The 14334-nt window shown below is 43.4% G+C and overlaps 1 protein-coding gene across 1 annotated transcript in view; it reads right to left on the minus strand.

Annotated features, from left to right (window-relative positions):
• Positions 1-14334, minus strand: part of NOC2L (NOC2 like nucleolar associated transcriptional repressor) — a 492322-nt gene that overhangs the window by 192929 nt on the left and 285059 nt on the right. The window lies entirely within an intron of this gene.

Below are 14334 nucleotides of genomic sequence, written 5' to 3' on the forward strand. Positions count from 1 at the left end.
TTGGAAAACAGTGAGTTACTGCGGCCATAACTTCACAGCCCCTTAATTGTAGCTCAGTTAAACTTAGAAAAACAAAAAAAGTGATGTAAGGCTTTAATTAATCTTCACGCTTTTAAATACAGTGCATTGTATGTTGTGTTCAAGATGCCTCTCTAGACAGATCTATACTAATCCGATTTGGTCTGGTTTAAAAGAAACAGTTCAGCTCGAACCGCTAGGCCATGTCGCAACCAGGCAGAAATATAAGCAACCCCACATCAGTTTTGGCCTGTCTGGGCCTTCTGAGCGAGGTACAGCTTCACTGAAGGGCGTCTCACTTAAGAAAACAAAGAATTGAAAGATGGAATGCTACTGGAGGCTGCATTCAATTCCATTGTTTTGCCCACCACGCATGCCACTCTAGACAGAGACCCCCCCCCCCCCCATGCAAAATTGGACCCGCAGGCCAACAGAAAACAGTGCCATTCTGGGGCTGTGAACCACTGAGTTCACTGTGTCTTCTTCCTGTAGTTGCCCTCACCTCAGACTCTGAACACCCCTCATCAATCCTGTAAACACCCTTTCACCTGGGCTTTTCTTTCTCATTATTTACATCCTCGTGTTCTAGGCCCTGCCTGTGTCCACCTTCCCCATTCTCAGTCTGCACCTCCCTTCCCTATCTTCCCACCCAACTCTCTGGGTACCCTACATCCAATCATCAGCCCTCCGTGCTCACCGTTTGGGCCAACCCTCATTCTGTCAATAGGCCAGCCCAATATACTTGCCAATCCTCATTCTATCGGCTGCCCAATTCCTATCCCTTGGCTCTACCATGTCACCCACTCCACCAGCCCTTAACCCTTCCATCTGCTGGGATTATACTCCTCTATTGGTTCACCAATTAACAGGTCTCTGGGCACCCTTAATATTCTCCTAGCAAACCCCAATTCCAAGGGCTTTTCAATCCCCATCCACTGTGGCCATCTTCCTTCCCATTTCTCTAACTTGGGCCACCTCATTGTCTGGGTCACCACTGCCATTCTCTGAAAGCCCTTGTCTAATAAGCCCCTTCCTCTTGAACTGACCTCCCGTGTAAAAATTCTTCAAATCCCTTTTCCCCACTCTCTGACACTACTACATTCTTTGCATTCTGGACATTGTCTGTCCCTTCCCCCACAATACCCTCGGCATTCTCAGTAGAGGTGGGCGAGCTACTGAAAGCTCGCTGGCGCAACTCAAGGTCCTGCTGTAACCTCGAGCCGAGCTTTCATGGGGCTTCTGCCTGCCTTCCTCCCTCCACCCAGGATCTGGCATGAAGGTTTGAGCAGCAGACTGTAGAAGCGGGGATCCAAATTCGAGTCATGGTGCTTGCTCAATATCCTGTGATTCTAAGATAATCACTTATCTCCCAATGGCTATAAACAATGCATGTGACCTTGTGTAATGGAACTGGTGGTCATGTAAAGCACTCGGCTGTTGGTAAGACTTTCTGCTGTATTTAAATACTGCAGAAAAATGAAATAAGAGGTAAAAACAAAGCCTTAACATAAGGAAAGGCAAATAGCTGTGCATTTCCCGCCGATTTGTACAAAGTGAAACCAGAAAACATGGATAAATTGCAGCTTCTCCTCTTAAATTGTGTAATCTTAGGCAAACGTTTCAATTCACCAAAACTCTTCACCATTATGGCGTATGAAAGCACTTTTCGAAATGTGAGTTCAGACTACCAGCTGTACTGTACTATCACTTTTTAATAAGTACTTCAGTGCTATAATGTGCTTATTACTGTCAAAGGTTCCACGTTACAGAAATACACTTTTATTGAATTTTGAAGAAACATTATCATATTTTACTTGATGTTTATTGTATGATTTATATAGCAAACATTTTCAGGGCTCAGCTCGTGCCCGGGCTCTGAGATCCAAGCCACAACCCTTGGTTCAGCTCCACCTGTTCATTTGTTGGCTCACCAGCCTCTAATTCTCACTCTCCTTCCTGTCCTAAGACCTTAGTGTCATTTACTGTTTTACTGGGGACCAACCTGCTTTTCCAAGAACGTGCACTGAACATCAAACCCGTCCGTCGCCATTTGATGCACCGCCATGCCCTGTCTCCACATCACTGGGCCTGCACTGGGCCTGCACTGGCCCCTCGACTCTTGCTTTGCTGTCTTAGGATCTTTCTGCTGGCCAACAGGGGGGCATATCTTCCACCCCCAACCAGCAAATCCAATTAAAATGATTAAATTGCGCAATTTGGGAAGCGTTATACTTACTTGAGCCCGCCACCCCCGTCACAAATGACAGACACCACAATTGGGGTTGCCACCTAGTTGGTTTTCTACCTGCACCACGGTATATTAACTGTCGCGGTCTGTACAAAAAAAGCAAAATCACCTAAAGCCGGTATTTTTTAGCCCTTACCTGTACAAACCTCAAACAGCAAATAGAAATAGAAAACACACATTTCTTCTAGAGCTGCGTTGACGAACCCTGCCTAATAATCGAAGTAACACAGACGGGAAAGTCGTGTTACAAATGAATATATTCGATTTCATTTAAAGTCTTATGTAGCATAATTTTGGGGATATTATATATACATACATAAATACACCAGCCATTTGTTGTAGTTTTAAGAGTGTGCAAAGGCCCCGACATTATGATATATGTGTGTTTTTTTATGTCATCACCAAAGACGGAACTGATAAAATGGGAATTAAATCCGCCACTAGCACAAAATGAAAGGTTTACGTACAGTGGATGGGGTAGAGCTTCAATTCGAGCTGCCTTTTGGCGGTAGGAGGGTGGATTGTAGGCAAGAAGACCCGGGCTTGTATAATTATGAATAATAACGGGATGCTGAGCCTTACGAAACGTGTCTGTGGTGCTCTGCGAGAGCCGTGAAATGGTCAAAATAATGCAGCAGTTGGAGAGAGGAAACGTGAAGGACTGGCACATGGGGAGCGGGTGGTTCCCCGGGAGGTGAAGGGGCCTGGCCTCTCTCCCGGCAGGAGAGCACAGCGGGTGCTAATTCGCAGCAGGCAGAAGCCCGTCGGCGAGGCGCTGGCGCCGGGGGAGGCGCGGGGGCAGAGGGCCCCTGCACGCACGCTGCCGTCGCCGGCGAGAAGCGGGCACGGACGAGGGGGGCACTGCACATCTCTCGCCGCAGACATCTCCCGGGCGCAGCTGGCGGCGTTTCCAGCTCAGCCCGAGCGCTAATTGATTTTATTTTTAATAGTTTAGAGGAAATAACCTTCCGCAGGAGGCTGGCAGCTGCCGGAGCGCTCTGTGCACCAGCACGAAACCCAATATCCGGGATTGTATTACGAGGCAACGCTGCCCTCCAGCCCACCGCTACCAGAACTCTGCGCCTCCCCGACTCGTGCCCCGTTTACCTTCGCCTGTCCTTTCCTCGCTACCCATTTTCCCCTACGCCTAAATTTCCTAAAACGTCAATTCCTTTCACTGCTTCTAATAACTATGGCTATTCTTGTGCCCCTATTTTCCTCTCATGCTTTCCATATGACTTCTGTTGACCGCTTTCTTCACGACCACCGACCGCACTGTGTGCTCCTAACCCACCAAAATTCACCCCATAACTTTCTTTGCCCCATCGGTACTCAGACCCACTTTGACTTTATCCTGCTCCAACCCTACCTGTGTATCTTCTCTTGCCCACCTCCTCCGTCACATTTTGCCCCTTCTAATCTCTTTCCCTCTCTGCCACCCACACTAATGTTGAAAGGGGTTCTTGATGTTAGCATCCAGCTCCCCCAGCTATGCCCTTTCCACATATTTCAAGCGGCGATGGCCTTCCTGCTACAGTGAACTGGAAGGTGATGGCTTCTTCAGGTTCCTGCCTCAGAGAATCATGGGACAAAGTCTGCTTGGCGTATCAGGGGGTTAGTTCAGTTCTAAGAACTGGGTCTCCTTTCCGACAGGAGCACTGTAATTATAAGGGAAGAGAGGGGGGGGGTCAAATTATGCGCTAGAGTAGACTAAATTATGCAGCAATAAAAGGCAGATTAAGTGGCACAATCTGTGATACTATTACTTTACTATTTTATCATTGTAACACTTGACAAAGGTCTCACATTATCAGTATCAGTCTAACACCCAAATTCTGCAATAAGCAACTGAAACGGTTCCAGTTAATCTTAGTAATCATTCCACAACACAGCAACACGCGTTAATTTTAGTGACTTTTGATCCATTTGAGCTAGAAACAATGTTTTTGTTATAATTTGCAAATGATGCAGCTAATGGTGGGTTATGCGGCAAATCGATAACTATGCAAAAGATTCACTGCATTGAGAATCATATAATTCCAGTGGTCCTAATCTAAACCCATATCAGCAAGATGTGAGTGCTGTAGCCAATATGAAGACTTGCCAGCTACTGTTTTTGGGGGTCTGGGAGGGGAATGTTAGATGATGTTACAATCAGGGGAGGGTCCCAACCGCTGCTGGTCCAGTGGGTCCAAGGGGCCACGCCCCCACCTTTTGCCCCTCACAAACAATGTCGGTCAGGCTAATAAAAGGTCATCCTGACGGACACTGTTTATGTTCAGGTCAGGCAGCCAGGAGCCAGACATGTGCTAAATGCACAGGCTCCTGGCAGCATGAGCAGAACTTTGCTGGGCTGAGGAAGCTACAGCCCCTGTGGGTGTGACCACCTCAGCTCAGCAAAGGTCCCTGAGGCACTCCTCTCAGTCATGAGGGGTAGTGTCACTGATTGCCTAGCACCTGGGTGCTTGTGTCAAGCCCTGAAGGGCCCAGGGTCGAGTGTCAATCAGTGACACTTCACCACAGAGTGGGGTGGGGTCAACAGTCTCACTGACACATCCCACTCTGTGATGAAGTTGGGACTGCTGCCTTCCCTTGTTGGAAGGAAGCATTCCCAGGTCTCCTGGGAATTCTGGGGCAGAGCTGCAGGTAAGTGTGTGTGTTTTTTAAAATGAATATTTGGTGCATGTGTGCATGTATGAATGTTTGGTAATGAGTGTTATGAATGGATGTGTTTGTGTGCGCGTGTGTGAATACATGACTGTGAGTGTGTGTGTGCGCGTGCGTGTGTCCCGGCCGCCTCCTCCCTACTAAACGTACTGGCCGACACTTGCGGGGCCTCTGCTAAGGCAGAGGCGCGCCACCCCACAGCTTTTCAGGACTGCAAAAAGGAAAAATAAAATGATAACGCAATGTTACTAACATTTTAATTTCTCGTGCTGAGGCAGTTTTGCGGGGTGGGGCTGGGCAGAGCAGAGCAAGGGGGGAGAGGAGTGATGGCACTGTTTAAGTGCCCATGACTGTTTGGCCGGACGTCTTTGGCCAGCCAAACAGTCATGTGCAGTTTGCATGTTCTCCACCAGCTGTATTGTACAGCCTGGGTGGAGAACATGCACAGGCTCCCAGGCCCTGTCTGAGCACCGAACCATGGTGCTCAGACCAAACATGACGCTGCTGTCACGATGACAGCAGCCTCGTGTTTGGCTGTGGGCACTTGGGTGCTTCCTCCTTCCAGTCCACACCTCCCTCTTATTCACCCCCCACTACTGCTTCTTCCCGGAGGCAGCCACTACTGGTTACAATGCGTTTGTGTTCAAGCCGAGCCCAACCTAAAAATATGCGTTTCCTGTGGAAGCAGTACTTTTTGAAATCCTGCACAAAATTGTGCAGCCGTCATCTTGTTCATAAATTTTAACCCTAGGATCTGCCTCCCTTACTGGCCCACAATTCGCTTAGGGAGATTTACATTTCTTTGTGTGCTGCCTGGTGTTACCTCATCAAGGTAAACTCATGTACTTATAGGTGAGCAGTCCACTAGGTTGTCCGCAGCCACACTAGGTTTGTATCCATGTGGACATTTGATATGTTGAAGTCTCTTTTTATATGTATGTGTAGCACTTACTTGAAATGTTATATACAAGTGTGTACCTCTTATTTGTTATGTGTTTTTTTCTGTGAAATCGACAATAATTTTATGTTTATTATTGCCATTACGTATGAAACTTTAAATGCAATTATGCGTTTAGGAGAAATTCCCTTCGTCTGGATTACTGTAGATTCACATACATCTATAAACAAAAAAACAACACACATCTTAATATACACCTATAAACAACCACTTGAGACAAGTAAAATCCCCATAAATATGACAAGCTCAATGTACTTGATTTCAGGAATATAACTCCATTAATATTTTTATTAAATAAGAATTCTCGGTAAGCATAATCACTCTAATAAACCTTTAGGCGTCAGTTAAAATCACATGTAAGCATGATGAATTACAATGTCAGGGAAAATGTTCCCAAATCGTATAGCAACATGGCAGAATGTTTGTCACTTAAGGGGACTGACCAGAACAGTAAGTAAAGTCTCTTGGGCAAAGTTGTGAACTTGTATTGGAATCACCTCAAGCCATACAGTTGTGTCAGCAGGGAGAATGTTGTCATGTACTACAGGAACCTGCCTTAGAAGACAGAGGTGTATCTGTGTGACAAGATTTATTCTTGCCCGCGCCTGTAGCTGGACAATCTTAGAAATTAAAGAGTTTCTCCAAAAGTTCAGCCAGGATAATACACAGTGTACAAGAGTAAATCGGTATGGTGTTATCAGCAGTTGGTTGCAGACTTTTTTTAAATGACGTGTTGAAGTTCAAAAACTATAGTGATGAAGACGGATCCAGCAAGTTCTACGAGGTCACCATGTTGTCACATGTCAGATTTAAAACTGGACCAAAGTTCAGGGATAACAGTAGATTTCTACGTTACGCTTCATTAGAATGTTAGACTGATTTCAATTCTCAATCGTAGTAGGGGGTAATTCGCAAAACATGAGGAGTCTCAGTTCTACAGGAGTACTAAACAACAATAGCAATCAATGATTAGAACTAGAACGGTGAGGGAATATATAATAGATCAAGGAGGTTACCATACTGATTGGGATGCTAGAGTATGGAAAGGTTAGTGCATAGAGCTCTGTAATCGATTTGACCCTTTTCATTTTACATGCTAGGCTGGAGGATGATAACAGCAGTAGATGTTGCAGTGCCAGTAGTATTGTGAAATAACAGATTTAGATCCCCTCTTCCACGGTGGCCCAAAACAGGCCCAGAAGCACTGGCAACCTGCCTGGCCCTGCTCCAGTGGATGCTAGGATGAAGCAAAGTGGCCTTTACTCAACTCAGACAAGAGTCACAGAGGCCTACAGGGTAACCATTCGATGGCATTTTGTAAACACATTTGAATTAAACATAATCCCAAAACATAAAACTCTGAAGGACTGTGTTTTACACATACTGTCAGTGAGTTACATGTTGTGCGACTGGGGTACATTCAGATCAATCTGCCTTGCACCTTCATAAGTAAGACACCTGAAAGGTTCCCATCCTGAAGTTTAGTATGTCCATCCACTTCAGTAGGACCGAGTATTGGTCATTTTGTTTTGAGTTCCGGTCATCCATCGAGATTGTTTCATGTTTCATTTATTGTTGTGTAGGGACATTAAGACTGTTACAAGTATAACGTTAAAGAGTTTAAACAGCAGAACTCTAAGAGATCGACTTACTTATGCCTACTACCCCTCCCTGGGGTAAAGGCAGTGAACCAGGACCCTCCAACCATCTCTGACCTGGGCTTTTCTTTCAATCTGACTCCAGGTGTAGCCCCTCTCATTGCAGTCAGCCTTGAGGCCACATCACCAGTTGTTTCTTGGCCTTGCTCTTTTCCTTTTCCCACGATGGTTCCAGGTCAGGGTTTGCCTGGTGGTGTTTGCATTGGCTTGGGATGGCGTGCCCTATCTAGCCCCAGCGTCTTCATGGGAAGGGAGTTGGGCAGTCTACTACGCCAGGGCCTTATTGCTGATAGTGTTTGGCCAGTTGATTTGGACGATATTCCTCACAAGGGTGTTGTTGAATAAAAAGAAAATAGTAGTGTGGGCCATTCAAAGCCGCACTAGAGTAATGTTTCTCTATTCTATATATAAACTCTGCTCAACTTTTCATGACCCCACCACTTAGGAGCCATGGTTAATCCATTAACAAACGAAACAACTGAAAAGGAGCGTGTAATGTATCAAATATATTGCCAAAAGTCCTTCTAGAGTCAGATCAATTATTTTGGGTGGTATAGTACCCCCAAATTCATCACCTTTGTCTATAGACCTTGGCTTGGTCATAGACGAAGATGAAATAGGGGGTACTATACCACCCAACATAATTGATCTGACTCTAGAAGGACATTTGTCATGGGACAACATCATACACAATGTGGTGATAAGTGATTCTTTTGATATTTCAACCCTGATGAAGGGCTAAAGCAAGAAACGCGTTGGCTGGGCTGATTGCACTTAGTTTTGATAAAAAAAAAACAATATAAAGTTGGACGAACAAGAATCCAGGGGAATTTGATTAATTTGAACCGTCTTTTTCGATATACAAGGACAATGTAACATATGGAACTTTTTACAAAAGCTTTAACAGTAATATATATGATTACAGTGTACGCTTATTTTCAATTGTTTAGTTTAGGTTTTGATGAAGGTCTGGACTTTGTTGGTGACGGTCACTGTTGTCCTCCAACTTTCTGCTCCATACAGAAGGACTGATTTTATGATGGAGTTTAAAAAAAGCCTGATCTCTGTTTGCCGTGCTAGGTCCTTGGAGCTCCAGATCTTCTTTAGCTGAATGAATGTAGCCTTTGCTTTACCGATTCTTGCCTTGACATGGGCATCTGTGAACACCGTTCAAATAGTTTTGGAGTCACCACAAAGGGTCCAGCCACTGGGGCACAATCCCAAGACAAGAGGTGAAGTGGGAAACCATCCATGTCCCCCGTGGCTAGATCTGGGCCATAACAGACTTCCTTAGAGCATGAGGCAGTCCGGAAAAGAGTAGGTTTCCAACATGCAAATTAACTACAGGAAGTGTAGTGGTTGCTTACAGGGGCTGCTGTGGCCAGCTGGGCTGCAAGGGCTCATAAACTCTGGTTGGCTCACACTTCCGATACTGCCTCAATGCAGCATTTATATTTGTTGGATCTTGGAAGGCGCTGCTTCTCTCCTATCACAGGGCACTTACGTTTTTTTTCCAAGCCGGTCATAATCAGCCCTAATCCCACCTTTAAGGGTTAAACAGCTAACCTGTAAGTTTCTGTACATGACGAACATTCTCTGTGGGAATATGCCCAGAAATCTAAATAAAATTGACAGCCATATTACTAGTAAAGGGTGAGAATTCACGTACAGTAGAGAAAAATTAGTTTTAAGGAGTATAAGTATCATAGGCAGGGTTACCGGGATTATGCAATTGTGCTGCATTTTCCCCGAAAATATTGATTTGCTGCATTTGTCACATAATCCACCATCTGTTGCATCATCGTCAGATTTTAAAAACAAAAAAAGTTCTAGCTCAAACAGTTCAAAAGTTACTAAAAAAGCAAAAACACAAGTTGCTCCGTAGTGGAAGGCCCACTGCAAAGCTTGACTGGTCACTGTTCCGTTGCTTATTGCTATAATTGTGTGTTCAACTAGTACTAATAAGTACAACTAATGCCCAGACAGTGTTAACAACTGTAAAAAAGGACAAAATAATTAAGAAATACTGTCACATCATTTGCTACCTTATGCCACATAATTTGTTTTTTCTTGCTGCATTATTTACTCAACCCTACTGCGTAGCTTGGCCTTCTCTTGCCGCATACTTCCAGTGGCCCTAATTATAGGCAATCTTCCTGTATCCAGCTACTGAATAAAGGAACTTACTTAGGAAACTAAGGAAAGATAGGACAGGCAAGAACCAAAATTATGCTGCTACCCAACTCCTCACCGAGGACGGTGGCACTGGCACTCCGTATACTACAGTGGAAAGCTGCTTAAGGGCATCAGCGAGTAGATGGTTTGGAGTTGGAGCAAGTTAAAGAGAATATGGCCTTTGTGCTTTAAAGCTGCATAAGAGCAAGTAATATAAGTAGATGTGTTGTAGAATCTTCTCTTAATTTTGGAAAAACCTAGGGTCCCATCTGATAATGTAAATAAAAACAATGGATTATTCTAGCCAAGCCCTTTTTTAAAACCCACAAGGTGATCAGTGTATGTCATTCTCTCTCTCCTCAAGGGGGTTACTTGATCCGCATCTTATTTCCAGTGGTTGAAGGAGTTAATATAAATGTCTATCTGGACAATACCAGCTCCGGTGGCTCAGTGAATCGATGCACCCACTTAAGGGACTTGCATTTGACATGCCAGTCTTAGGTTCACATCTCAGTTGGTCCACTCATCTTTCTGAGGCAGATGACATCTGAGTTAGATGAATATCTGGCAACTGTAAATTTCAGCAAAATTATCTAGAGCTGACCATGCGCTCTACAAATAAGCCTGACACATTATGCTAAATTCCTCTAGGTTATAAACAAACAGTGGTCCTAAACCTATTGATTATATCATTAGATCAAATCTAACACAGTATCGATATTCAAAGTAGGAGACCATAATCAATATGTTATCTATAACTCAAAGACTCTATCTTCGAACAGAACATTGCACCACGGATAAAGAAAATATATTTCAGTTTAATATTTCTCTATATTCATTCTTTACATTATTTTTTGTCAATAAAAAACGTAGGTTGCCCCAAGACAGGAGCGTGCAAAAAGAAAAGATGTGATCCGGAAAGTGAAAACAAATGAAAAAAGGAGAAAGGAATTACACAGTAGTGATTAAGAAATAGTTTACACAATTTTACAGTCAATACTGGGTACAAAGTTCACCGTATTGAACACCTGGCCAACAACTGAGTTCATATAATTGCAATCAGCACCATTTGTAGTACATACACATAGATGTTCTAAATTATGCACTGTCTACAATGTTGGCAACTAAGTGGTCCTAGGTGTATATATTGAAAATGTCGACGTTTCGACTCGACTTATTCCCAAACGGTGATTTGGACCTGGGGATGGCGAGTCTTCATCAGGACAAGGGATAAACGAGGCAACCCAGGGGATATTGGATAACCCTACAAGAGAGGAATTGTGAAATTACTAGCCGCGGTGCAAACCTTTAAAACCTATCCCCACCAGGGGTATGGCAGTTTCTCTTACCCTTTGTGATAGAGAAAACGATGTAGGCTGATCAGAATTTACCACATCTCAAAAGGAGTCCTATAGAGACAAAAATGGAGTCCAGAATGTATCGGAATTGCCAATAGTAACAATTGTACACATTAAGGCTTTTACCTTCTATTCATATATTGATCCATGTCCGATTGACACTAATTCATGTTCGACATGGTGGGCAGCACCTAAAATTAATTAGAGTAGCGTAAATATACTGCATACACTGACACACAGTTACTACCGTATTCCCATTCAGGACGGTGTCAATTACCTTAGTGTTGCGAAAAAACACAAGATCCCCAAGTCGGTCAATTTTTGAAATTCTGCTCCGGAATATACTGGACACTATAAAAATAGTAATGATTCGCCATTATTACTAGTAGCACTCTATCGGATTATTTACAAGATTCAGTCAAAAGAACTTAAAACAAGTTCTTATGCAGAGGCTTACCTGGAATAAACTTCTATATTGTTCCTCAAATGATTAAAAGGCAGTGGTACTCCAATTTGGAACCAGCTGTATTTAAGGGAGACACAAGATCGAGGATTCAGGTCTCACTCGTGATATTCCCATGGTAGTGTGTAAAGTTAAAGTTAACACTTTTAAAAAAGCGTCCACACCTACCCGTTATATTGAAGATAACAGCGTGTCCATCCGAGCCTCACAGTGCTTCTGGATGGCGATACAAGTTAATGTATTTCCACTAATCGACTTCACAGAGCTGTATAAAAGATATACAAGAACTTGTTTAGAATAAGATTAGGGCCGTGGGCCACATGGAGTAAGGGTCGAGCAATGCTATGCATCTGATCTCCACCTACCCGAACTGCCTCACGGAGGGAAAGTGTCTGCATCCGAGCCTCACAGTGCTGCAGGATGCCGTCGGTGAAACGCGAAGAGCCCTTCCGCGTTGGTGAATACCCAGGTTGCACCACGCAGTCGGTATAGAAAGAGGACTTGCGTTGTATGCCTCATTTCTAAAAATAATAAATCTATTGTTTCAAAAGATATTTACTCTACCCATATACCCATAATGCTACAAAAATAACATTAACATAATCAGACCGCTTTACTTATATGGGTAGAGTAAATATCTTTTGAAACGATAGATTTATTATTTTTAGAAATGAGGCATAGAACGCAAGTCCTCTTTCTATACCGACTGCGTGGTGCAACCTGGGTATTCACCAACGCGGAAGGGCTCTTCGCGTTTCACCGACGGCATCCTGCAGCACTGTGAGGCTCGGATGCAGACACTTTCCCTCCGTGAGGCAGTTCGGGTAGGTGGAGATCAGATGCATAGCATTGCTCGACCCTTACTCCATGTGGCCCACGGCCCTAATCTTATTCTAAACAAGTTCTTGTATATCTTTTATACAGCTCTGTGAAGTCGATTAGTGGAAATACATTAACTTGTATCGCCATCCAGAAGCACTGTGAGGCTCGGATGGACACGCTGTTATCTTCAATATAACGGGTAGGTGTGGACGCTTTTTTAAAAGTGTTAACTTTAACTTTACACACTACCATGGGAATATCACGAGTGAGACCTGAATCCTCGATCTTGTGTCTCCCTTAAATACAGCTGGTTCCAAATTGGAGTACCACTGCCTTTTAATCATTTGAGGAACAATATAGAAGTTTATTCCAGGTAAGCCTCTGCATAAGAACTTGTTTGAAGTTCTTTTGACTGAATCTTGTAAATAATCCGATAGAGTGCTACTAGTAATAATGGCGAATCATTACTATTTTTATAGTGTCCAGTATATTCCGGAGCAGAATTTCAAAAATTGACCGACTTGGGGGTCTTGTGTTTTTTCGCAACACTAAGGTAATTGACACCGCCCTGAATGGGAATACGGTAGTAACTGTGTGTCAGTGTATGCAGTATATTTACGCTACTCTAATTAATTTTAGGTACTGCCCACCATGTCGAACATGAATTAGTGTCAATCGGACATGGATCAATATATGAATAGAAGGTAAAAGCCTTAATGTGTACAATTGTTACTATTGGCAATTCCGTACATTAATTTATTTAGATACATTCTGGACTCCATTTTTGTCTCTATAGGACTCCTTTTGAGATGTGGTAAATTCTGATCAGCCTACATCGTTTTCTCTATCACAAAGGGTAAGAGAAACTGCCATACCCCTGGTGGGGATAGGTTTTAAAGGTTTGCACCGCGGCTAGTAATTTCACAATTCCTCTCTTGTAGGGTTATCCAATATCCCCTGGGTTGCCTCGTTTATCCCTTGTCCTGATGAAGACTCGCCATCCCCAGGTCCAAATCACCGTTTGGGAATAAGTCGAGTCGAAACGTCGACATTTTCAATATATACACCTAGGACCACTTATTTGCCAACATTGTAGACAGTGCATAATTTAGAACATCTATGTGTATGTACTACAAATGGTGCTGATTGCAATTATATGAACTCAGTTGTTGGCCAGGTGTTCAATACGGTGAACTTTGTACCCAGTATTGACTGTAAAATTGTGTAAACTATTTCTTAATCACTACTGTGTACTTCCTTTCTCCTTTTTTCATTTGTTTTCACTTTCCGGATCACATCTTTTCTTTTTGCACGCTCCTGTCTTGGGGCAACCTACGTTTTTTATTGACAAAAAATAATGTAAAGAATGAATATAGAGAAATATTAAACTGAAATATATTTTCTTTATCCGTGGTGCAATGTTCTGTTCGAAGATAGAGTCTTTGAGTTATAGATAACATATTGATTATGGTCTCCTACTTTGAATATCGATACTGTGTTAGATTTGATCTAATGATATAATCAATGGGTTTAGGACCACTGTTTGTTTATAATCATAAGTGTCCAGGTCCATACCTTATGGGCCACCCCATTCATGTAAAAATTCCTCTAGGTGGCAAATTCTAAAAACACAAGTGGTAATGCTCCAAGTAGCACAACATACAGAAGTGGGTCTGAGTGCTTGGCATTGAGGAAGGGCTGAGTCTCTGAAGCTAGGTGACAACACTGGTTTACAGAGTGACGTCGGATCCTATGTCTCATTCAGAGACGCATTCATGGCTCTAGTCTCACATAGCCAAATAAGACGATTGTGATATCTCAGACCAGGGGCCCAGAGATCTTCAAACTATGGCTGCCACTTCCCACTGAATTCCAGTCTTTCTAGCAGGAAAGCAGGAGACCCTTCAGTTTAGGATTACACTTGTGGGACACACTTCTGGATTTCCTTTCATTATTGCAGGTAGTAT

The sequence above is a fragment of the Lissotriton helveticus genome, chromosome 5_1 (genome assembly GCF_964261635.1).
Source record: "Lissotriton helveticus chromosome 5_1, aLisHel1.1, whole genome shotgun sequence".
Taxonomy (NCBI): domain Eukaryota; kingdom Metazoa; phylum Chordata; class Amphibia; order Caudata; family Salamandridae; genus Lissotriton; species Lissotriton helveticus.